The 26,590-nt window shown below is 40.5% G+C and overlaps 1 protein-coding gene across 2 annotated transcripts in view; it reads left to right on the top strand.

Moving 5' to 3' along the window:
• The first annotated feature begins 368 nt into the window (after positions 1–368).
• RAI2 (retinoic acid induced 2) overlaps positions 369–26,590 on the top strand; it is a 130,177-nt gene continuing 103,955 nt past the window's right edge. Inside the window, exon 1 of one of the 2 annotated variants that reach the window (XM_043998642.1) lies at positions 369–819. The gene's annotated coding sequence lies outside the window, so the exon portion shown is untranslated. Of the gene's footprint in view, positions 820–954; positions 1,062–26,590 lie in introns of those variants that run through there. The other variant, XM_043998643.1, reaches the window with a different exon arrangement.

The raw sequence follows: 26,590 nt of genomic DNA, 5'->3' as shown, positions 1-26,590 counted from the left end.
CTCCTCCTCCTCCTCCTCCTCCTCCTCCTCCTCCTCCTCCTCCTCCTCCTTTCACTCTCTGGCTTGGCCCGCGGGGCAGGCGAGGACACCTGTCCCAGCCTTTTCTACTCGTTTCCCCCTTTCCCCTCTCCTATCCTCCTCCCTTCTCTTCCTCCTCCTCCTCCTCCTCCTCCTCCTCCTCCTCCTCCTCCTCCTCCTCCTCCTCCTCCTCCTCCTCCTCCTCCTCCTTCTCCTCTCCCTCCTCCTACACCTCCCCCAAGCCCTCCCCTTCCCCGCCTCCTCCCTCCCACTTGGCTCCAGCCAGGGAGAGAGAGAGAGAGAGAGCCAGAGAGCTGGGGAGACACACTCACACACATACACACACGCACACGCACACTCAGACTCCCGGCGGCGGCGACAGCGACAGCGGCTGCGACTCCTACAGCTGTGCACCCCCCGCCAGGCGGGCGGCGGCCCCGGCGGCGGCCCCGCGGAGACAGAAGGGCAGGCAGACTAGGAGCCTGAGCCAGGAGGCGAGAGGGAGCAGGGAGAGCTCCAGCTCCAGCCCGGGCCGCAGCCCCCGGGAGGACGCAGCAGCCGCGGGGAGGGGGCCGCGCTCCGCCGGGAGCTCCAGGCTTGGAAGGGGGTGCTGGTGTGGGGGCAGGGTGGGGGCCAGCCACTGTCGCCTGATCCCTCCACCGGCGGCGGCGGAGGCAGCAGCAGAGGCAGGCGCCACCAGCGAGGTGACACTGCGGTCCATGGAAGGAGCTCCCAGCGGCTGCAGCGGCGGCGACAGCGGCGGCGGCAGCATCTCTGCAGGTCCCGAGACAGCGGCGCGAGGTAAAAGTCCGGGCGGCGCTTAGAGCTACCGGGAGAGCGGGGATGGAGGCAGAGGCAAAGGCGCAGCGCTGTGCGGAGAACCACACACAGACACATACACCCACACAATCACCCACTCTCCCTCCCCCTCCCCTCCCCCCCCCCGCACACAACATACACCAGAGCGCGGATGCGTTGTGTAGCTGTCACACCTACGGCAGCAGTAGCGATATCCATCCAAGGGATAGCGTGGTGGAAGGCAGGTAGGGGGTCCGAGTGCGGGAAGATCACAGTGGTGGGGGGACGGGGCAGGGGGGAGGGAGGATGGGGAGAGGTTATGCTGGGTCGCGATAGTTGGTTTTTGTTGTTTAGGGGTGGGAGGTGGGGGACGAGGAGAAAGAGGAGGAGGGGGAAGAGTTGGGAGGGAAAAGAGATGGTTATCGGATACCGATACCGAAAGCAACGGGCCCGGGGTGGGGGGAGGGGGGAGGGGGGCAATAGGAGGAGATGGGGTTTGGAGGGGCATACGTGAAGAGGCAAACTGATCATAGTGAGAGGTGAAGGTTAGGCTGTTTACGGGGCAGGATTGGGGTACGCTGGTGCCTGGAGGCGTGGATGGTGCTATTGAGAAAGAAAAGGCAGCGGTGATTTAGGGTAGGAAGGGGAGGAAATGTAGGGTGGGGAGTGGGTTGTCCTGTCATTTCTTAGAAGGTAACATTAAAAGACCGACAGCCAGAATAGGGTGGGTACTTCGCAGGTTGTCCCTGCTGACAGGTCGGCCCCTCCAAAGGAGTGTGATGTTTGGTGGGGACTTAGGAGTAGCCAACGTTCGGTCTGAACAGAAAGGCTGCTTTGTAGGGGGCTGCAGGGTGGGGCGGGGCGGGGCAGGGGTAGGAAAGTGATTTTTTTGTGTGTAGTCATTTTGGGCAGATACTGAGCTAGCGGATTGGAGCAGGAGGCGGCTGGTAGGGCAGATGCAGCAGCGTTGGGAGTGACTCCGTAATAAATTGCGTTTGGGAAAAGAGATTGTGGAGCTGCTGCTTCTTTTTTTTTTTCTTTTTCTTTTTTTTTTTTTTTTTGCCCCATCCAGAAGAAAATTATGCCTTCCAGGCTCCTACCAAAAATGAATTCTATTGACGTATATTATGCCGCACTGGGAAAGCTTGGTTGAAACTTGAATTTTGCCAAATCTCTCTTTGTGACTTTTTGCTAGCACATAAAATCGTATCCCGAGCCATAGGCCAAATCGCCCGATCCATGCTGATCATCCCCCTATACAAACATGATCTCTTGCCCAGGCACCAAATGCCTAGAGCTGAAATATACAGAATCTTGGGGTAACAGGGTTTCCCAGTTTGGGCTGTCTGCCATGTTTAGGGCTCAACAGCTTTACCGTTTCTTGCATTTGGATGCATTTCAGTTCTGTCTTTGGTGTGTCTTTTCCAGCCGAAGGAGTTAATTTCGTTTGCGTAGAGGGTTGTTTGTGGGAAAGGAGGGAGAAGGTTGTTTTGTTTTGTTGTTGTTGTTGTTGTTGTGTGTGTGTATGTGTGTATGCGTGTTTTTCTTTTAAACCAAGACTATTGTTCCACCGATGCTGGAAAAGGTTTGCATGGTTAGTGAAATGAAATCCCATCACAGTTGCTGTTTAGGGTTAGAAATGTTGCCAAACAGCTGCTGCTTTGTGTTTCAATTGTGGCTGTCCCTGGAGTAGATTTTGGAAAGAGATGGATGGATGGATGGATGGATGGATGGATGGATGGATGGATGGATGGATGGATGGATGGATGGATGGATGGATGAATAGATGATAGATAGATAGATAGATAGATAGATAGATAGATAGATAGATAGATAGATAGATAGATAGATAGAAAAGGTGAGTGTGATAGAAAGGATCGTCACTCTGTACATAGCACACATTTGGTGTCCCTCTGCAGCCTGCCAAACTTTTATGAATATTCCTTTTGTAGGAATGAAAAGCTTAATTGATTCAGTACACTTTCCAAGTGAGCAAGCATCTTTGCATTAACAATGGCTTAAGAACTTCCATCAAAAAAAGGGGGTGGGGTGGAGTGGTAAAAATGAACATGGTTAGTCACTATTAATTTTTATTAATTTATTAATCACTATCAACCCCTACTGGACTTAGCTGTTTCTTCCAAAGTCAGGTAGAAGAAACACATACAGAACCAAGCTGTATTTGCAGGAAAACCTAGGGATTTGTTGGTTCCATGGCAAAGATTTCTGGGAATAGAAATTCTCACCTCTCCTCTTTGTAATGGACCCAATGATTGCTTGCTCTGAACTAGGCAGTCATGGCTTATGGGCTGCTGCGTCAGTGCTCAGGATCCTGAGCTCATATTATCTGGCATTTTAAAGTATGTGTAAATATTTTGCTGAAGATAAGCTACATCAACAAAAAGATACCCAGTAGAGACTGAGTGTGCAGTGATGGTAAATAGATATGACCAAGCAAAGTTTGGATAACTACTTATTCTCATGACCCCTTCTATTTCACTTTTCTTTGTTTTTGTTGGTTTAGCATTATCTCATATCCTCTGGTATTATCCCGTTATTTAGCTGATTCTTGAAAGCTTATCTTGGGAGCACAATGAAAAAAACAACCCGCAGGAAGAAAATCATTCTTAGCCTCTTCTATCACATATAATTCCCTCATATCCGAAGAGCAATTGAAGTGCTTTCATATGATCTCTGTAACAATCCTAGGCAGGGCAAGGCAAGGGTTATGATTCCTATTTTACAGATAACAAAACTGAGGCTCAAGGGGTCATGAGGACTTGTCCAAGGTCTCACAGCTAGTAGAATATAACCACGTCTTCTCCCTCTTGTTCCTTCACTCCTTCCGTTGGCACACTTACTCTTCAGTTAAGTGACTCTGATAAGTTTAAAAATAGAATAACAGATACATCTTTGTTACATCAGATAAGAGCCATCTTGTATAGTTTGTGTTTTGATAAGGAGAAGGAAGGAAGGAGACACCAAAAGACAGAGAAAGAGAGGGGGAGAGGAAGGGAAAAAGGAGGGAGACAGAGGGAATAGGGAGGGAAAAGGAATTTACCAGAGTCTCTCTATATGTGTATAGAATGAAAATACATTTTATCTTGTCTCTTTCTTTAATTTTTTCTTTTCAAGTGTGAATGTATGGAGTTCTGCCACTGTAGGGAACTGGAGATGTTCCTGAAATCACAGAATGAAGCATATCAAGTACTAGTTTCTATACCCCACTCTAACAATGAACTTCCAATCCCCTCCTGCTCTAGCCTGGGAATATGCTTTTAGAGCAGGTTAGTTGTTTGGTGGCTTTGCAGTATAGGCAGATGTCCACTAGGGGCTTCATTGAGGCAGTTAAATCCCATCTTGCATGTGACCAAAGGCAGACTGGAATACAAGGGGAAGAGCAGCATTTAAACGGACTTAAGGTGCCATTTTGCCCCCCAAGCATGACACCCTTTTTTTAATACAAAGAAGCCTCAGATTTACAAGAGTTTGGTCAGGCTGGAAAGCCCAGAACCAGGAACAAAGAAGATAATTTTCTAGGGCATGCTATTTGCCAGAAAGAGAATAAGAGATTGGAACATACATTTTGTGCTTATACTCACATGTACGTTCTGAAAACAGTCCCATTGGCCATTTGCCAATTGCAGAAAAAGTTAGGGGACAAAGGGGAGAACAGAGTAATGTCAAAGGGGATAATGATTGTAAACTGCTTTGTAAATCACAAGTTGTTATGTAAGTATAAGCTACATTATTATTGGTAGTGTAATATCAGGAGATAGAGATCTGTCATTAAAATATCTTGAAATTCAGGATGGGAGACAGCATGGTGTAATGGAAAATGAGCTGAATTGGAAGTCAGAAATATAAATCCCTGTTCTGTCTTGTACTATCAGTATGACCTTGAGCAAATAGATTCCTCTCTGAGCTTCAGTTTCTTCATCTGTAAATGAGGAGGTTGAACTAGTTGACCATTGAGGTCCCTTTTGGCTTTAAATTTGTTAAGCCTTTGGAATCAGGGATCAAATCAATATGGTCCCCAGAAGAGGAATGTCATATCTGCTTTACAATATAGTTTAAAAAAATAGTAAAACCTCCATCTCTATTGCTATCAAGTGATTAGATGACTGAAGTAGGAAATAGCAAGGGTCTTTTACCTTTAGGAAATGGATTAAAGAAATGGGACCAAGCAAGAGCAATAGGGAATTCAGATACTGTCTCAATGGCCAGAGGAAAGAAACAGTCCTACCCCACTCCCTTGGTAGGAGATTTATCAGAAAAGACAAGATGCCTCAAGTAGGTTTTTGCTTTCCAGCTCCTCCCACACAAACGCAGGATCTGGTCAAATATGTAGATTTTAATATGGTCAATAGCTTTCCAATAGCCTGTCTAAATCCCAGTCTTCACTGGAAATAGTTTAAAGAGGTGACATTCCCCCTCTATTTCCTCAAGCTCTCACTTTTTCCCCCAGTGAGGGCATAGTTTCTGGTCCCTTGGCAAAAGGAGGTATTTGATTCAAAATAAAATTTCAGTGGGCTGATTTGAGATACTTTCCGCACAGGGGAGGCCTAAGAATATGTGTTTCATTCAATTCTTCTTATGTTGAATAAAATCCAAATATATTAGTTGAAAAATTGGTGTGTCAGAAGGTTGTGAATTACTTTCATAGGATCTTCAAGCCAGAAAGTATCTTAGAAATGATCTAGATTGTTGTTTCCCAATTTGTATTTCCTGGGTCTCTGGTATTCTGCACAGTGTTCATCAAATTTCCAAGAGAAAATGTCTGTGCTCATATTATTGCTCCCTTTAAAAATAAACATGAAATTGCATATTTATCAAAAGTGTTTATTGTGACATCAGTTTTATTAGACTAAATTCCCTCTCTTTTTTTCTAGAATATCCCTGATTCCTACCCCCTTTTTGAGCCAGCTAATCACAAGGTCTGTGAATATATTTTAAGCCAAAAAATATTGTATGATCAGATTGGTCTAGGAAATATTGATCTGGTCTAATCCCTTTTCTTTACATAGAGGCTCAGAGAGTTGAGATGACCTACTTAAAGTTATACAACTATTAAGCAGCAGAGCCAGGTCTTGAGCTTCCAGTTTGATGTTTTGATACTCAGAACCTTATGTTTTGAAGGGCAACATTTTTAGCAAATGAAGCCCAGCAATAATGTGCTTCTACCTCTCATAATATTTTGTTGTCCACACTGCAGGTTGAAAGGTAGAACTTCCTGGAATCCCGAATACATTCAGTGGCTCAAGGGTCCTTAATTGACAAATCATTGTATTTATCCTTGAGAGCTCTTGGGGACCTAGGAACTCAAAAAGGAGCAGGGAAATGTGGACAACAAAATAGGAGCTGGCCAAGACTAGTTGAAAAATCACAATAACAAGAAGGAGAGTCTAAAGGTAGGAGAGAAATGCTTAATTGTGCTTTCCTCATGAAGAAAAGTTTGTGTTAGGCCGGGATTAATAATGACTTTTGGCTGAGGACTGGATTGACAAACATGAAGTTCAGTGATAGACTTGACATTCCAAGATTCACTCCAGTCACCTCACCTTATATGAGGAAACTGAGGCCTGAAGAGATGAAAAGACTTGCCCCCAGGCAAGATTTACTCCAAATCCAGTGTTTCCACAGTACTTGGGAGTTTTCCAAAGAGTGCGCCTGGGCAAGACTGATAACTAATCTCTGGACAGCCCCACTAATGGTCTTTACTCCCTATTGTCTATCTTAAACCTAGTTACCTGATTATCTTTCTAAACTCCTATGGTCTTGCAGATGATATCTGTGGTTATATATCCACCACTCACCACCTCGATAGAATATGTCTTTCATTGTCAAGTGTTTCCTGGACACCTACAGCAGATGTTCTGCTTGCATATCATGGCTTTGCTGTCACTTCTATGTAAACATCTCTCAGATCTTTATCTCCAGTCCTAGTGTTTCTCCTGAGGGCCAACTCCACACTTCCATCTGCCTTCAGGACACTATCGAGGTGGCATGGTATAGTGGGGAAAGCTCTGGTTCTGAAGACAGAATCTGGGTTCCAGTACCTACCTTGTGTGACATTGGGAAAATCACTTAACCTCTCTAGACCTCATCTGTACATTGAAGTGGTTGGACTAGATTGCCTCTGCTATCCCTTCCAGCTCTTGTTCTGTGATCCTATGATTTCCACCTAGATGTCCTATTAGTACCTCAAACCCAACATATCCAAAACCAAATTCATCATCCACCCCCAAATTTCCCCTTTACTTCTTTCTTTTTATTGATGGCATCTTCATCCTCCCAGTCATCCATGAACAAAACATAAAAAAAAACCCCATCATCTTTGGTTCTTTGATTTTTTTCAGACTCAACTTTCTACATCCAAATCTGTTGCAAAGTACTATTAATTCTCTCTAGTCGGTTTCTCTCCCATCTGTTCCTTTTTTCCATTTCCATTGCCACCATCCTCATTCAAACCCTCATCACTTCTCTCCTGGATTATTGTAATAGCCTCCTAACTGACTCTCCTGCCTTTGGTCTCTCCCCTTGTCTAGTCTATCCTCTTACCTGTTAATGCAGGTAATATTCCTATAGCACTGCTTTGTAAATCTCCACTCAAGCTTTTCAGTGGCTCTTCATTAGTAAGCAAATAAAATGGAAACCCCTTAACCTGGAATTTTAGGTCCTGCACAATTTGTCCTCAATCTACCCCTCAAAGCCTTCTCACAATACTTGCTATTATATACTCTAAGTTAATTGTACTACTTATTCCAGTTAATTGAACAGCTAATTACACCTTATTTTTGCCCTCCTCTCTCCTGTCTCTATGTGTGGACCCCAAATGTGGAGAATGATTTTCTCACTTCCACATCTCCATCTTTGAAAATCCAAACCTTCCACCATCTCTGATAAAACTTTCTCAGATCCTCTCCTTTCCCAACTGCATCCCAGTGAAGATGATATATCCCCACCTTGAACTTCCCCTTATCACATGCTGCCTTGGATCATAGTTACACATGTATGTGTGTTGTTGTTGTTGTTGTTCAGTTGTTTCAGTTCCCTCCAACTCTTTGTGACCCCATTTGGGGTTTTCTTGGCAAAGATAATGGAGTAGTTTTTCATTTCCCTCTCCAGCTCATTTTACAGATGAGGAAACTGAGGTAAACAGGGTTAAGTGACTTGCCCAGGTTCATACAGCTAGGAAGTATCTAAGGCTGGATTTGAACTTAGGAAGATAAGTCTTCCTGACTGCACTATCCACTGGGCCACCTACTACCTATATGTATATATTTATGGATACATAAATACACATATATGTATATGCTTATATGTAAATATATTTATATACATATGTATAAGTATGTGTATATCTATATTATGCAAATATATGCAGATATACATATATCTATATCTGGTCTGTCCCTCTAGAGTATAAGCCCCTTGAGAACAGGATCTATTTAATTTCATCTTCATATGCCCAGTGGCTAGTACAGTGCCTTATATATATATATAATAGGTATTTTAAAATTTTCTGTGGATTTAGTTTTAATCTAAGCAAGATTCAATTGTAAACTCCTTTACTAGATTATAAAATTGGGTATTGAGGGGGGTGAAACCATACATTATTTGTCTTTGGATTTATGCTAGTAACTAGCAAGGCACAATAGATACCTCATAAATGTTTGTTGAATGAATGAATGAATAAATGAATAACTCAAGTTCCCTAATTTTGTGATTTGAAGTTGTTGATTTAACTCTACTGATTTATACTCCTATATCACACACTTCTTAACGATTGGAATGATGCCACCTGCTGGAGACTTACTGTAGGAAAGCTCCACTGTGAGGAGAAGGCATCTGAGGGCAAGCCATGCAGCTTTTCTTTGGCATCAGGAAGTGATGTTTGCTTGTGGGAGGAAGAAGGGGCAAGGCTGGCTCTCTCGCTCTCTTTCGCCAGAACTCTCGTGGAGAGTGGAGCAGGAGAACTGTAGCTCCCCAAGATAGATAGATGAATCTAGGTCTTTATCTCTCTCTTCACCAAATTCTTATTCTCCTTAATAAATGCTTAAAAGTCTAAACTCTTGCTAAAGCTTATAATTTATTGGTGACCACTCATTAGATATTTTAGACAGACTAGCTAGAATTTTAGCCCCTTACACTTCTAGGTACCCAAGTCAGGATGATAATAACAACTAGTAAAGAAATTAATTTGACAGCAGCAATAGTATTTCTGAGCCTCATCCATGATCCTTCTTCCTATCAATAGGCCAGGAACACAAACATGAGTTCAGACAGGCACACACACACACACACACACACACACACACACACACAGACACACACACATCCATATACCTAATTTAATAATGTTTCCTGTATCTGGTTCAGTAAATTAGATTGCAAATCTGTAATTGTCATTGAAAGAACTTGGATGAATTTGGTGATCATCTGTCACAGATTATTGTTTGCACAGCTAGGATGGTGGTGGACCAGTATCCTACCTCTGTCTACCATCTTAGGAACAGTTCTCCCAACACAGGAACAATTACAGCCACTCAAAACCCCCGTGTCTCTGTTACTTCGCAGTATTCCATGATGCAATGGATCTTTTGGTAAACCCACTAATTTCATCCAATAGCTGAAAAATCAACAAGCATTTATTAAATACCTATAATATGCAAGGCACTGTGCTAGGTTCTGGAAGTGCAATGATAAAAGACAGTCTCTGAGATCCTCAAGTAGCTTACATTCTACTGAGGTTATATAGCATGTACGTAAATAAGTAAATACGCAGTATATACAAAGTCATTTCAAGAGGGAGAGAGTTCTAACAAGTGAAGGATCTCTCTCTCTCTCTCTCTCTCTCTCTCACACACACACACACACACACACACACACACACACACACAACTTAGTGATAAGACCAGGGCGTTGAGATATTCCAATCCATGATTCAATAAGTGAATTGGGGGGGGGGCAGTGAGGGTTAAGTGACTTGCCCATGGTCACACAATTAGTGTCAAGTGTCTGAGGCTGGATTTGAACTCAGGTCCCCCTGAATCCAGGGCTAGTGCTTTGTCCACTGTGCCACCTAGCTGCCCCAAATAAGTAAATTTTTGATAGTACAAACTCAAACCTGTCCTATCTCCCTCCCTTCTCATTGTTTTCTTTGTCCTTTGATATGAAACTTAGCTAGCAACTTTGCAGTCAGTGCCTTTCCTAGGTGCATTAGTTATATTCTTAGCACTGGTGTGACAGGTAGGCTGTTTCCATGAACTACAGCAACCTACTGCCTGTTGGTTGTTGGGGGGTGGAGTGGGGAGAGGTGGGATGTCCTGATTTAGGTGTGAGCATAATATATCTTCTCCTTGCAGTTCTGTTGGAGATACACTGCTTCCAAAATATAATGCAATGCAGAGAAGGAGTTTTCCAAGGGGCCAAGGAAAAAGAGGAATTTTATAGCCCATGTAAAGTATTCAAAAGAATATTTTGAAAATTTTCATCCTACAAGTCTCTATATTTAGGGCCTGGCTGGAGAAACTTTAAAGAGATTTCTCCTAAGGTCCAATTCTGACCATATCACTTCTCCACTAGCTTTCTGGTATCTAGGATAAAATGCAAACTCCTCAGTTTATCATTTCATCTCTTCTCACTGTGGCTCCAATCTACCCTTCCAAACCCATTTCCTACTACTCCCCTTCATGTATGCTATATATCAGTCAAATATAGATTGTTAACTGTTTTCCCAGTGTAACATTCAATCTTCTGCCTCCAAGTATATGTACAAGCAGTGCTACTTGCCCAAAATTAACTTCTTCCTCATCTCAGCTTCAGAATTCTCTCTAAAGATTCAACTCAGGCTCCATTTGATTCTCCATTCATATGGCTACTACCATGGATCAGATCCTAATCAACTTTCACCAGAACTAAGGCCATAACTTCTCATTTATGCACCAGAATATTCTTCCAAAGGCACAAGTGTGACTATGTTACTCAAAAATCTTCAATAACTTGATAATCTTAGGAGGCAATATGGTCCAGTAAAAAAAAAAAAAAAAAAAAAAAAAAAAAAGGTCCTGCCTTTGGAGCAAGAAAATCTGGGTTCAAATCCCAATCCTGCCATCTACTTACCATCTTTATAACTTTGGAAAAATCTCTTTACTGCAGTTTCCTCGTCTATAAAATGAAAGTATTGGATCAGATGACATCTAAAGCCCTTTCTAGCTCTAATCTTATCATCCCATGATCTATGATCCTTATTGGCTCTAAGATAAAAATATATATTCCATCAGTCTAATACTCTCATTCTCAGTTATTTTATATTATTCCTTTTCATACTCTTTTAAAAAAAAGAAAACTTATCTATTAATTAGCTTGTCCTACAGTTCAATATTTCCTTGTAGAACCTACCTTCCATACCTAGAATATATTCCATCTTCACCTCCTGCCTCTTAGAATCTCCAGCTTCCTTTGAGGCTCAGTTCAGGTGTTACCTACTATGCAAGTTTTTTCCTAATTCCATCCTCAAAATATGTTGCCTTTCTTTATCTGTGTCCATATTGTACTTCTCCTTTAGAATGTAAGTTCATTGAAGACACAGTCTATTTTTTTATCTTTAGTATCCCAGAGCTTTACATACCATAGGTATTTAATAAATGTTTATTGAAAAGTTGAATTCAGCTGAACTTTTCATTTTCCCATGATTTATCAGAAAAGTTATGGTTTCCCAGATCTCTCTGAGCTAGTCAGCTTCTAGTCACTTCATAACTTATAATGCCTCATAATTTAAAGCTGTAAGGGACCTTAATATTTAAAGATGGAAAAAAACCTTAGAGTTCATCTAGCACAGCCTCCTCATCTTATGAGACCTATAGACCAGAGATGCAGACCACACAGGTAGTAAGTGTCAGGATTTGAACCCAAAACCTCTGGTTCTAAATTCAGTGCTCTTTTCTCTGTCGGGGTGTTTTCCAAAGAGTGGGTTAAGACAAGGCTGATCCACAGCAAATTGTGATATAGTCAGCCTTCCCTAGTCGAGAAAGCCCTTCTTCCCAAAGAGCCTATTATTGCTCTTTTGCCAGCTTTCCTCTGGCCCGCCCCCGCCTTCAAAAAACCTGCTCTTATAGCTTTCTTAAATATTAAAATATCAATGACTAAGAGAAGCTTAAAGTGCTACCCTTCCCAGGCAGAGGGAATAAGCATTTATATATCACTTACTATGTACCAAGTATTGTGCCAAACACTTTAGAAATATTTTCTCATTCCTAGGGATCTTTGCATTTTAATAGTAATCTAAGTTTTACAATTATGAGATAAAGATCTCCGGAAAAAAACTTCAGGTATATTTCAATAAGATGAGGAAGACAAATTTGTGTGTTTAATTGCTGGTTTAAGAAGTGAGTATAGGGGACAGCTAGGTGACATGGTGGATAGAGCACTGGCCCTGGATTCAGGAGGACCTGAGTTCAAATCCAGTCTCAGACACTTGACACTTACTAGCTGTGTAACCCTGGGCAAGTCACTTAATCCTCATTGCCTCACCAAAAAGACAAACCAAAAAAGAAGAAGTAGTGGTGGTAGTAGTAGTAGTAGTAGTAGTAGTAGTAGTGAGTATAGGGGGTAGCTAGGTGACACAGTGGATAAGACACCAGCCCTGGATTCAGAGGACCTGAGTTCAGGTCTGGCCTCAGACACTTGACACTCACTAACTGTGTGACCTTGTGCAAGTCACTTAACCCCCATTGCCCCTCAAAAAAAAGTGAGTATAAAGGTAGAACCTGGAGAAAAAAAGAAAATAGAAAAAAGTAACAGCTCTTTTGTCAGCTTTGATCTTAAAATCCCAAATCCTTTTTAAATAATTAACACTGATACAGTGCTTTATATACAGTATTTCATCTGGTCCTCACAAGAGTACCACATGAATTAGCAGGAAACATCTTAGAGACAGTAAGTGACTTGCCCAAGGTCACACAACTGGTCTGTGTTAAAGGTTGAATTGGAACTCAGGCTTCTCCTTAGCTTAAGTTCAACTTTCATTCCCACACTCTATTGCTTACATGAGGGGAGGACTCTGAAACTCATGTCCCATCTATGATTTCTGAATCATCAGTGGCTTTCCTTTTTCTGGGCTGTCCCCATCCTCCAATATTACATACAATGGAGATTTGGCAAAAAGCAAAGCTAGAGTTTGGGGGTCACTCCCATGAGAGACTTTTCCACTGGGTCATTTTATACCAATGGCAGAAAATTCCCGGGGCCTTTATTCAGTGTGGGGGCCCCCTTCTATGAATAGATGGAATAATGAAATTGGAATCAAAGATGATGATTGATAAGACTGGGTGAGTCCCAGGGCTCAGAGATCATGTAGGGAGGCTTCCCCTGAAACAGGAACTTTGGCTGACCTCGCCCAGGCTTTTTGGAGGGAGGGCATTTTCTTTCCCATGGCGAAGGCAGATTGTTTACAGGAGCATACGAAGAATGTTGCATTCCAGGGGAAAAATAATTAATTAACAGCCAGAGCTCTGAAAAGCCTCTCCAGCTGTACTCCCTCAACTGTTCATTTTCAGCATCCGAATCAACCCTGGGTGGCAGGAAGAGTTCTTTTATTGTTGGTGCTGACCATGATGGTGGTGGTGGTAGTGGTTCTGGTTTGGGGGGGAGGGGGTTTCTTCCACCCCACCCCACCTAGGCCCCTCTCTTTTGTGTGTCCAACTACTTCCCTTGGAAATGCAGAGAAAAGGGATGGTGGTCTCCAAAGACCCTTGGCAGTTTTGTAGTATAACCATCAGGCACTGCCTTTCAGAATCCTTTGTATTTTCAAGGGCCAAGTTGTAAGATGATGGCGCACCCTGGGCATTCAGCGGCTGCCAACCTTGCATTCCTCTGGCACAGCTCGGCACAGAGAACACTGACGATTCATTCTGGTGCAACATTCTCTAGAGCAGAAGGGAGGGAGGGCTTTTAGGAAATCGCTAATAATGACCACTTCCTCTACCCCTTAGAAGCTTTGAGAACAGTTTATTGATGGAGAAAACAAAACAACAATAACAACAACAACAAAAAAAAAAAAAAAAAGCCTCCAGGTCAATCTAATGCCTAGCCTTAGTGCTCCGAATCCTTTTTGCCCACCATTAAATGGAACAGGGGAGCCAAAGTATGCAGGCCATTGTCTCAGCGTCAAGGGCATTTGAAAAGTTAGAAAGGCAGATCCAAAAGAATGGGCTTCATGTATTGCAGCCCAAAGATGGATCGATCTGAGGGCACAAGGGAAACCTTTCGGGACTCAGCGAGGCCTTCTTGTTTTGGAAGGTCCCCTTTAAAATGATATTCTTTGAATGCTGGGAGATGAATTCCCAGCTAGACAGAGTGGGAAAAGATGACATTTCCCAGGGCCAGTGTTTTTCTATAATTGCAGGCTAAGCAGGATAGAGCAGTGTATTGATCTTGGTCTCACACGGAATTGAATATAGAAACATTTTATTTTGCTGTATATTAATTTCCATCCCATGAACCATGTAAGGGGAAACTTTATTTTTTTTAATTAATCCTTCCTTGCCCCCAGTGATACTTCCTCAGAGGCACTGATTACCCAGTGAGAACCCATTTCACCTCAGCAGAAAGGAGATAATTATTATTTATTAGTTTCTCATTAGACCAACCATCGATTTCAAAGGAAATAGGGTCTTCACATAGTGAGTGCTGTTAAGGATCACAGTGAGGAAGGTCAAATATTTGGACTTTATGCAGAGCAATATTTGGCATTCGATTTGTGATTTTATAAATTGAATGTAAATATTAATATATACATATTTATCTGTTAAATATGCCCTTGTATACAGTTTTTTAGTATGCTTGCTAGGATCGTAAAACTTTGGAATTAAGAGTCCTTAGAAATCCTCAGGTCCAAACCTCTCACTTTACAGAGATTGGAAACTGAGACCCAAGCTGGTTAAATAGCTCTCCCTCTTAGTAACTGGCCAAGGTAGAATTCAAACCCAGGTATTCTGAGTCCAGCTTTAGTATTTATTCCATCAGATCACCCTGCTGCATTTATACACTTAACCTGTACCTAACAATCTTAAAATTTTAGCAAATGTGTCTAGAAGATTGTATTATCTAGGTGGTTGTTGGGTTTCTTTTAAGCAGATAATTGTATAAATAATTGGCCCTTTCTAGGAACAACCTTCTAACTTAAGTTTCCTCAGTTTTCTCATAGAGAAGAGACTTTTCCTTTCTCAATTCTTTTTCATATGCATTTGATTCAAATCCTTACACCAAAATCATCTGACATTATTCTTCTGTTTCCCCTTCTCCCCACACTATCATTTCTAATATAATGTTCTGTTAGCTTGAGCCAATTAATTTAGCCCTTTAGTGTACTTGGGAGAGAACTGATCATAAGACAGCCATAGCTTTGCTTCAGATTTTAGCATTTCTTTTACCCTCCACTAATTTCTAGATTTTACAGTCCTGTTGAGAGTATGGGGCAGTGCTGAGAAGATAGAAATATTTTGCAAAATTACTAGAAATGGAAACTTTTTTTTCTAAGTAGACTTTTCTTTCTTAGAATTTGTTTCCACTCAGTCATCCACTTTAGGTCATAATTTTCTGGGATATTCAATGTCAGTAGAGATTCTTGGATCTACCAACTGGGACCCAATAATTATTTGATTAAAAAATGTTAAGAGGTGGGGGCAGCTAGATGGCGCAGTGGATAGAGCACCGGCCCTGGAGTCAGGAGTACCTGAGTTCAAATCCGGCCTCAGACACTTAACACTTACTAGCTATGTGACCCTGGGCAAGTCACTTAACCCCAATTGCCTCACTTTAAAAAAAAAAATGTTAAGAGGAAAATGCAATTAGTATACACTGATAGTTATCTACAAATTAAACTTTGTTAACTAAATGAAACTCCAGGGCTCCTTTTTTCTAAGCCTTCCATGGATAACAAAGAAAGATTGATTAAGATGGGAAAACACCATCCACATCAATATGGCCCAAGCAGCCAAGTCCCTTAATTTCAGGGGACAGACAGCTTGAGGCCTGGGAGGTGGTCTCTCAGAGATGTTTCTTTATTTTTCAGATAAGCCATCAGGAAGGTATCCTTTCCAAAATGTCCTTTAAAGGTCTAGAATTTAATTTTTTAATTATATTTAAATCTTTCTTCTTGTTGTTATCACCTTCATTTGAGTATTGGTCAAGAATATGTTGGTTATTATTTAACAATCCATTCTCTGAAAATGTACCTGTGACACACTTTTAAGTTTAACCTGAATTATTATTTCCACCATCATTTTCTTTAAGTCTGGGCAATTTACAAAATAAAAAACCAAGCCTGGATTTGTTGTGTTTGCCAGTTCCCAAGGTGTAAGTGCTCACTGAAAATTTAACAATCTAAATTGGTCAGAGATGGCTTCAGCACCCTCTCCACCCCCACCTCCTTATCCCCATCAGTAATCCAACTTTTATAGCAAAGATTAAGAAGACATAAGAAAAAAGTTCAGTGAAGCCAATATATTGAACTTGCCAGGCAGTAAATGCAATATTTCACACCCATAGCCCCCACCTTTTTAAAGAGGAAAATGGATGCTCCCCCCAGTTCTTCTTAGTGGTCAAGCTTGGTCGTTATAATTGCATAAAATCAAGTTTCAGACTTCTGCCAAAAATTTTCCCTATACTCTAAATTTAAAAGCAATATTTCTCCAGGCTTAGCTTGTATGCAAGGAAACTATGGCAAGGAAATTGTTCCCACAAACACACACACACACACACACACACACACACACACACACACACACACACACATACACACTGGCCAATTAATGACTGTTACCTGAGTGTCAGAAGAAGCAGTTTTGGTCTCTAGTGTCACAGCTAAAAGAGAGGTTTAGAATTCTGAATTAAAGGGGGAAAGTATTTGCAATATATTTAGTCCAGGAAGATAAATAATTGATTAAAAACATATGACATTTGGTAATTCTTAGGGTTCAATTGCTAGCAGATCTCAAGACAGGGCACGTGTGATGGATGCGACACTGCTAAAGGAAACAGGACCATAAATCTGGGGTCTAAAGACCAATTCCGTGGGATAGAGCATTGCCGCTGCTTCTAGCGCATCTAGACACCCGAGGAATGGTGTGTTGTTAGTCAAAATAATGGCAGTGAGAATGACTGTGAAAAGCATTTAGGCCCTTGTCATAAAAATGCAAACAGTCTTCCTGCAATAGGGATAAGCTAAATAAACTCTATTGCAGCTGTATCAAGTAGAAACAGATTTGAATTTGGACCTTTAAAAAAATTTTTTTTTTGGAGATGCTTATTTATAGCAGGTTGGACAAAGTCTGCCACTATCTTTCACAGTTCTGGAAGAGTGTTTCCCAGATGGTGCTTACTGTGGGTGCCACTGTTAAGCTCGGCTGAACCTGTCCTGACTTTGAACAGTTCATGGTGACTGGAGATAATCCTGAATTTATTTTTACAGATTAAAATAGCCATTGATTGGTTAACAAATTGATGGATGGGAATAGTGTTAGCCCATATGATGAATTTGGTGTTTTATTTTATATATTATTATGCATAGTGTGAGTAAGTGAGGAAATTCAAAATGAAGGCATACTCAATTGACTTTAGATATTTTCCCCTGGGCATTTAAAAATTTTAAATGAAAAAAGTGAATAAGATAAACATGTAAAATTAATTGATAACTTTAATTTGATAAAAGAAAATTTAATAAAATACTAATAAAAGAACCCCCCTCTGCTAGGATTCTTGAAATGATTCTATATTTTTCAAAAAATTTAAATCATGTCCAGGAACATTTCAGATTAACTCCAGGAACAGATATCTTCAAAATCTACTCATTTTTCAGATAATAAAAATCTTTAAATGTTAAAATATTCAGGTCTGAGAGTTTGCTTAAGGATTTTTTCTACTTTATCATTTGCATTTTAAGAAGGTTCCCACATATCTATAATTAGTAATGCCAGTAGGACAATGCTTGTCCTTATTATTCATACCCAGACCAGAAACCTTGAGCCTTATTTACACAATTATAATATCAGTTTGATTCATTCAAACAAACATGTACCAAGTACCCCTATGTAGAGACTGTGCTTAGGGGCTAAGGGCAATGGAAAGTTTCAATAAGACACATTCTCTGCCCTTGAAACTTGCAGGCTGGAAGGAGGATAAGGCACATGCTCAGATAACTATAATACATGATAAGTGCATTAAAGTGGTGCAAAAAAAATGTGTGGTGAGAGACGGGGGAGGGGCAAATTGTTACCCGCTGGAAGGTCAGGGAAAGCTGGATAGATGGACTCCCATGTGAGTTGAGTTTTAAAGGTAGGTTAGTCATTCATCAGGGGAATGGCGGAAGGGACAACCTTCTAGGCATGGCATAAGAAAAAGCATAGAGGCCAAAAAATAGATAGTATGTTCATTCAGTGCCTCACTTTCCTTACCACCTATTCTCTCAACAACAACTGCAATCTGGCTTCTGTCCCCACCACCTTATTAAAGTTATTCCCTCTAAGGTCATCAGTGGTTTCTTAATCACCAAGTTTAAGAAGAGTTCAATTTGTCTAAAGGAGGGCTTCTTAAGCTTTTTCCACTTGTGACCTGTTTTTGACCAAGAAATTTTTTTTAATGACCAAGAAATTTTATGCAACCCCAGGTGTATAGGTAGATAAAATAGGTTTGTATAATCTTTTACTGTTGCCAAAATTTTTGTTACCCCCCCCCCCACATTCAGTTATACAACCCCATATGGGGTCATGACCCAGAGTTTAAGAAGCTAGGGTCTAAGAGTAGTCAGGCAGTATAGTATGAGATGGGAATAGAAAACTAATAATATTAATGATGATGATAATAATAACAGCTCATATTTATATAGCATATCAAGGTTTGCAGAGCATATATACATACATCATGTCCCAAAATTCTTAAAGTAGTTTTAAGTTTTGAGTACACTAAGAAGACTTTGGGAACACACTGTATTGTCTCATTTGTAGGGTAGTATAGTATCAGATGGTGAAAAACAAAATGTGAACTTTGTTCAGTAGGCACTAGGTAGGGATCCATTGAAGCCTTGTGAGCAGAGGGGTATTAGAACACAATCTATGATCAAGAAATTAGCCTGGCAGTGGTATAGACAATGGAGTTGAGGTAAACAGATCTATAAAGACCATTGCAATAATTCAGGTACGTGGTAATGAGGACCTCTTTTAAGTTGCTAACAGTAAGAATAGAGAAGAAAGGGGCAGATGCAAGAATTGGTTGCCTTGAGAATATTTGACAACTAGGTGAAGAAGAGATAAAAGATAACACTGAAGCTTTGAACATTAGAGATGAAGTGAATGATGACAGAAATAGTAATGTTGGAAGAAGGAATAGATTTAGGGGAAAAGATAATAAACTTGGGGGGAGGGGTTGACAGAAAGCAAACAATTTATTAAAAGCATACTCTGTGCCAGGCACTGGGCTAAGCACTTTTTACAAATATTATCTCATTTGATCCTCACAACAGCTCTGGGAAGTCAGTGCAATTATTATCCCCATTTCATAGTTGAAGAGGCTAAGGCAAACAGAGGTCAAGTGACTTACCAAGAGTTACACAGCTAATACATGAATTGACCAGAGCAAATTCATTGACATAGAAGACCACTTGTGCACCTCTGGTAGCAAGACAACAACTAACTCTCTGTCTGTCTCTGTCTCTGTCTGATTCCGTGTCTGTCTGTCTGTTTCTCCCTAGTATCCCCATGTAAAAGCTTTTTAAAAATATATAATTGAAAATATATATATATATAATTGAAATTGCTTACTCCTTTCTGTTTGTTTCTATCCCCTGCTCAGTTAAGAATTCTCTCCCTAAAATGTAATTTTTTCCATTGGCCTCTAATTTTTTTTATGATGTGACCTTTTATATTTAAGCCTTATATCCATTTGGAACTTATTGTGGTATATGGTTTAAGTTACTAGTCTAAACCTAATTTCTGCCAAACTTCATGAAGGCAACATATTAACATGCTAAATAAACTAAGAAACATTTCAGCTGATAACCAGATTAGATCTCATATTTATAAAATGCTTGATGATGAAACAGGCTTTTTAAATTCTGTTTAAAAATTTTCCCATCGGGGCAGCTAGGTGGTACAGTGGATAAAGCACCAGCCCTGGATTCAGGAGGACCTGAGTTCAAATCCGGCCTCAGACACTTGACACTTACTAGCTGTGTGACCCTGGGCAAGTCACTTATTGCCTCACCCAAAAAAAAAAATCACCACCTAATTTCTGAGAAAAAAAATGGCAAAAAAAAAAAAATCCAGACAAACAAGCCAGAGCCAAAATAGTCCATAAGAAACACACAATCAGACACTGGCAAGATTTGACAGTGTGATAGTGTTTTTTTGAACACTATTAGGATCACATGAAAATGACAAGAGACTGTCTCTTATTGTTTTTCAGAGTTGCTCTATACCATTTTGTTCTGGAGAATGTGTGTGTATGTGTGTGTGTACATATGTGGAGGGATGATGTGGGCATAGAGAGTTATAAAATCCCTTGGGGAACTTTCTGGTGAAAAACAATTCAAGACCTGCCAGGATAATATAATGATTCTTCCCTGGGGTGATAAAGAAAAGGAAAAAAAACCCACATACACACACATATTCAAGAACAATGAGACTTACTGGACTTTGGGCCTAAAGAATTCCAGCCTTCCTTTGAGTCTCTTAAATTCAAATTCTGCATGAGAAAAATCCACTTATGCCAAGTTGCCACCTTAGATGGTACTAGGGAATGGGATTGGTCATTCTGCTTTCCTGAGGGTATGACCAGGTGCGTAAATACTAGTTGGAAATCGGGACTTAGTGACCCTTGCAAGCCGTAAGGAAAGGCCATAAACCAAGGAAAAAAAGTTCATTCCATGATTTAACTACCCATATATGTTTCCTGATTCTCTGACCCCATCCGTCACATTAAAAAAAAATCCCCACAGAGAATAGAATATTGTAAATCTTCGTCTCAGTGTTCTTGGATTTAGGTTTAAGGAATGGCATTCATTTTTAAAAGTGATATAGTTCAGTGGTGCGTTGTTGCCTCCTGTTATTCAGCCAATCAGTCCACAATATTTACCCAGCCCAGCTAAGGAGAGTTCAATTCACTAAAGTGAAATTGTGATGTGCTCAGACTCATTTCCACACTCCTTATCCCTGGAGACAACCCTGTCCCAATCAAAACGCTTATTCAAGCAGCAATTTATATCTGGTCACTCCCTCGGCAGTTGTTTCTTAATGCGTTAATTGTAATTATCAGGTCCTTGGAGAGAAGATGTGGAGTTAGGTTGTTTGAAGGAAAAAGCAATATTCCCAGCCACTGCTTGGACACGCATGATGATTTATGAAAGCTTGGATGGAGACAACCTTTCCCCTCCTGCATCTAGTATATCCAATAAGATGAAAAATGAGCAAGAAATACAACAGGGAAGGGAACGTCAAATTAGCAAAGAAACGGATAATGTAGCCATGGTTCGTTTCTTTTTTTTTTCCAGTGCATCCAAAGGATGTCTTGGTATCTTTCTCTTTAGGGAGTATATTGGGGTGGAGAGAAGGATAGAAGTGAAAGGGTGGCTGATGGGAAGAAAGAACAGGGGAAATGGGAATTTGATATTTGATTGAGTATCTTTTATCTGTTGTTTGAAAAGTGACTGCAGTGTGGTAGACCAGCATCTAAAATGGAAGTCAGGAAACGTGATTTCTGGTCCTGGCTATGATAGTAATCTATTGCATGACCTTGAATAAGTCACTCAGGATAATAGATTTAGAGCTGAAAGGAACCTCAGAGATCCAAATATATATCATTTCACAGAAGAGAAAGCTGAGGCTCAGAGACACTAAGTGCCTTCCTTACCCAACATCACAAAAGATAAGGGTAATAAGTAGCAGAGACAGGATTTGAACTCAGGACCCCTGACTCACAATGTAGAATTCCTTCTACAGTATCACCTAAGTTCATCTCTCTGAGTCTCAGTTTCTTCATTTGGAAAAATAAAGAGAATTGGACTAGACAATCTTTAAAGTTCTTGTTCTAGGGAAGCTAGTTAGCACAGTGGATAGAGCACCCATCCTGGAGTCAGGAGGACCCGAATTCAAATCCAGCCTCAGAGACTTACAAGCTATGTGACCCTGTGTAAGTCACTTAACCCCAATTGCCTCCAGAAAAGAAAAGATAAAGTTCTTGCTCTGACATTGTGTGAAAGTAGCTATAGTGAGTCAGTGAAAAGGACACATTTAGGATTAGACATTGAATTATTTATTTTAAAAGTATTTGTGGAAGGCAGCTGGGTGGCGCAGTGGATAAAGCACCAGCCCTGGATTCAGGAGTGCCTTGGTTCAAATCCCACCTCAAACACTTGACACTTATTAGCTGGGTGACCCTGGGCAAGTCACTTAACCCTCATTGCCCCACAAAAAAATTAAAATAAAATAAATTGTTTTTTTTTTAATTTGTGGAATAGAAAATGGAAGGCTATGAAACTGTACCTTGTTACTTTTTGAAAATCAGGGGGATTGGACATACATGCATGAGAGTAATAGGCTTCTTCTCTAGAAATTAGAAGCCAATCCTATTCTAAAACCATTACATTTGTGGTGTTTATCTAACAACTCATTTACACCCAGTCCTAGTACTACTGTACAATGAGTAACTCTAACTTTGAGTAGACATAAATATAGGAAGAGGCTGTGATTTTATCAATGTGAGGGGCTCCCAGTCTGAAAACTCCTTTCACCAATATACAAATCCCAGAGAGTCGCCTGAGGCAAGGACAGAGCAGTCAGGTGACTGACCTGGGATCACACAGCTAGTAACGATCAGGGTCGGGACTTCAATTTGGGTCTGACTAACTCCAGGTATAGCCTTCTATCCACCATTACCATGTTGCCTCTATAACTCTGAGTGTATCTTCTTTGAAAAAGTGATTTTAAAAATAGTCTGGAAGTCATCTCACTATATTCATATGCAAATTCATCTTCTTTTCATAACACTTGGGTTTCAAGAGAGCAATAAGTAACTGGAGGTTTTCCAGTGTAACTTTGGTAGCCAACAAGTTCTTGAACAGGATCATGCTCAGTACAATTAATTTTGATGATGACAAGGCCCCAACCTTCTCTGGCCATGTCTCTTTCATTATATTTTATTGGTCCTTAGGTGTTGAATACAAGTCGTATGCCACATCTCCATGGCAAAGCAAAAACCTGTGTAAAAACAATCCTATTCTACCTCATTTCAAAGGGAGTCCTTGTAGTATTATCATCTGAATTATTATCTGGATTATTGCTATTACCACCTCCTTCTGTCCTCACCCCTTCACATGGTTTGGGGATAAAATCTCAAACTCTTCTAGGTTCCATATAACATCTAATAGACCCTGAGATTTCACCCCACACCCAGCAAATTGGCAAAGATGATAAAAGATGGCAACTGTCAATTTTAGAGGGTTTATGGGAGGACAGAAACATTGTTGGTAACCTGTGAATTGGTCAAATCATTCGGGAAAGGAATTTAGAATTACACGAAAGAGTGTGTCAAACGTCCATACAATTTGATCCACTGATCCCACTGTGAGGCACTGACCAAGAAGGTCAGTGGCAAAACAAAAGGCACTAAAATATTTATAGCAGTACTTGTTTTTCTAGCCAAGAACCAGAAACAAAACAAAATAGATGTCCCTTGATTAAAGAATGCCTAAATTACTTTGGTACATGGATGCAATGAAATATTAGTGTGTTATAAGACATAATGACTATAACGAATACAGAGAAGAGTAGGACGACTTATGTGGACTGATGCTAAATGAAGTTAAAGAAGTGGAAAAACAAGATAAGCATTACTGCAATATAAATGGAAAGGACAACAAAACAATCTAAACTAAGCTGTTGTCTGGTCATGTCTGATACTAGAGTGGTTTGCCATTTCTTTCTCCAGTTCATTTTATAGATGAGTAAACTGAGGCAAACAGGGTTAAATGACTTGCTCAGGGCAAGCTAGTGTCTGAGGCTGAATTTGAACTCAGGTCTGCCTGACTCTAGGTCTAGTAATCTATCCACTCTGTCACCTAAGTACCACAGAATTCAAATGGTTTGCCCCTAAAGAAGAAATATAAGAAAATGCTTGCCTCAGCTTCTTTACAGAGGTAGGGGACCATGACTGGAGAAGCCTGCATGCAAAGTCAATTTTTAAAATTTTTTTATTAATTTCCTGACTTTTTCCCCCTCATTTTTTTTCTTTATTATATCGGTGAATCTCTGGAAAGGGATTCAAGGAAGAAATGTAGGTGATGTAAAATATCTTTCCCCTCCTGCATCTAGTATATCCAATAAGATGAAAAATGAGCAAGAAATACAACTTTTATTTTTTACAAAAATTAAGAAAACTATAGATTGTTATCTAACCAGTCCAATTTATTTTTAAAATAAATTTTATTGATGCCTTTTGTATTTTCATCAAAATCCTTTCCCCATTCTCCTAACCCCACCTCCAAATTGAACTTTCTATGCAACAAACAAAAAAACTCTTAATCCAACACTGAATACAATATTCTGTCCACATATACAGTATTCTAGGGGGCAGCTAGATGGAACAGTGGATAAAGCACCAGCCCTGGATTCAGGAAGACCTGAGTTCAAATCCTGCCTCAGACACTTGACACTTACTAGCTGTGTGACCCTGGGCAAGTCACCTAACCCTCATTGCCCCACCCCCACCCCCCAAAATAGCTGGCTCAGAAGATCAATTCAGATTTCTTAAGGAAATAGATGGACCCTACAGTATTCTATGCAAAGAAGTCTTCCACCTCCCTACCATGAGGTAGCAGGTATATTTTATCATGTTATATGGAACCTTCACTGGTTTTTCAATTACTCATGCTTTGACTTTCTTGTTGTGTAGATTCTTCTGGTTCTGCTTATTTTGCTCTGTGTCAGTTCATATGAATTTTCCTACAAATTTTCCTAGTTTCTCTTATTTGTTAGTTCAACTTCTTACAGCATAATAATATTCCTTTATATTCATATACCATAGTTTTTAAAGCTGTTTATTAATTTATGAGCACACATCTTATTTCTAGTTCATTACCACTATAAATATTTTGATATTTGCTTCTACCTTTGACTACCCAGTAGTAAAACCCACCCACTTTACAGGTGAGGTGGCTGAGGTCCAAAAGGAAAAGTAACTCACCTGGTTACATAACAAGCTACTGACAGAAGCTAGTTCTCCTGACTTTCTGTCTTTGTTTTTTCTATCATTCCATGCTTTGTAATGTAAGTCACAGGATCTCTGTCATCAGCAACATTATGGCCTCCATCATCACCATCACTTTAATCCTTGTCACTACTACAATTATATTTGCAGTCCATTTTATCATCACCATCAAAGTCCCCATTATCACCACCACCATCAAAAAAAAAATTTATGAAGCACCTTACTGTATGCAGCCAAGGTCTAGATTTTGTAAGAAGGAAACTACCCTGCTACTAAGAAAGAAAACCTTGATGCAGATGCTGGTGCATATTCTTAACATGAAGAAGAAGAGAAACATTCAAACCAGACTAATGGACAATGACATTTTATAGTGCATTCTGGCCTAAGGGCTATTATCATCAAAATCCATTGACTAAACCTGGTTGAGCAACTCCATTGACATATAGTGTTCTGATGCAACATGGCATCTAGCCTAACCCAGTGACTAGACACAATTCGGCCAGTATGCTGCAGTGGCCACAACTGATGTCCCTGATGCTGTGGACCATCATTTGGTACCACTGAGAATGCACCAGCATTTGGTGGTATAACTGGGAAGTCCCTAAAACATATAAATGTTCAGGGAAAGAAATTGAGGCTCTGAAATTTCTGGCTAATTGACCCTTATTTAAGCTGTTGCTGTAATGGCTGTTCTCTGGACTAAAGTTTCATCTATGAAAAAGCGATCAACAAATATTTATTAAGTAACTATGGTGTGCCAAGTATTGGTTGGGTTCTGGAAACAGAGACAAAATCCCATATTATTAAAAACATAGAAACCCTTTATTACTATACTCTTGTCCATTTGAATCCCATAAGCATGTATTAACAGTCTGCTTAATAAACCTCCTGTGCTAGGTATTAGAGAGATAAAGGCAAAATTAGAAAGTCTCTGCCTTCAAGTATTTTATATCCTAATGGGGAGCTACATCGTGCAAACAGAAAAGAATATATGTGACAGTTTGAGAAGGGAGACACCAATGACTGAGGAACAGGAAAGGCATCCTATAAGAGGTGGCTCATGACCTGAGCCTTGAAGGAAGCGAAGAATTTTAAGGTTGAAGTGAAGAGGAAGTGCATACTAGGCATAAGGGACAGCCTGGGCAAAGACATGGAGATAAAGTGCTAAGTAAAGGGTTGGACTCTAGTATGTTGTCATTGATTCAAGCCTAGCACTGTTCCAAGGAAAGAAAACCACTATTCCGGCAGGCTATTAAATGGTCATCAAAAGATATTTTGTAGACTGGGCATTTTTGCCCCCTACTGTCCATGTCCAACTCCTTGTTGCCAAATTGGAAGAGCTCCCAAGGACTGCTGCCTGCCTTGGCCTCGGAGAGGTGCTGGACTTGACACTGTCTAGGTTGTTTGAAAATATGTTTGGCTGCTATCCCTATTGGTTAACAGACCAACAGCAAGATTGATGCTTTGGTTGGCCTGATGGAAGCAGAAGAAACTCAGGCAGAACCAAAGTTACTGC

The sequence above is a fragment of the Dromiciops gliroides genome, chromosome 3 (assembly GCF_019393635.1).
Source record: "Dromiciops gliroides isolate mDroGli1 chromosome 3, mDroGli1.pri, whole genome shotgun sequence".
NCBI lineage: Eukaryota > Metazoa > Chordata > Mammalia > Microbiotheria > Microbiotheriidae > Dromiciops > Dromiciops gliroides.
The sequence above is the reverse complement of the archived record's forward strand: the minus strand, read 5'-3'. Positions and strand labels throughout refer to the sequence as shown.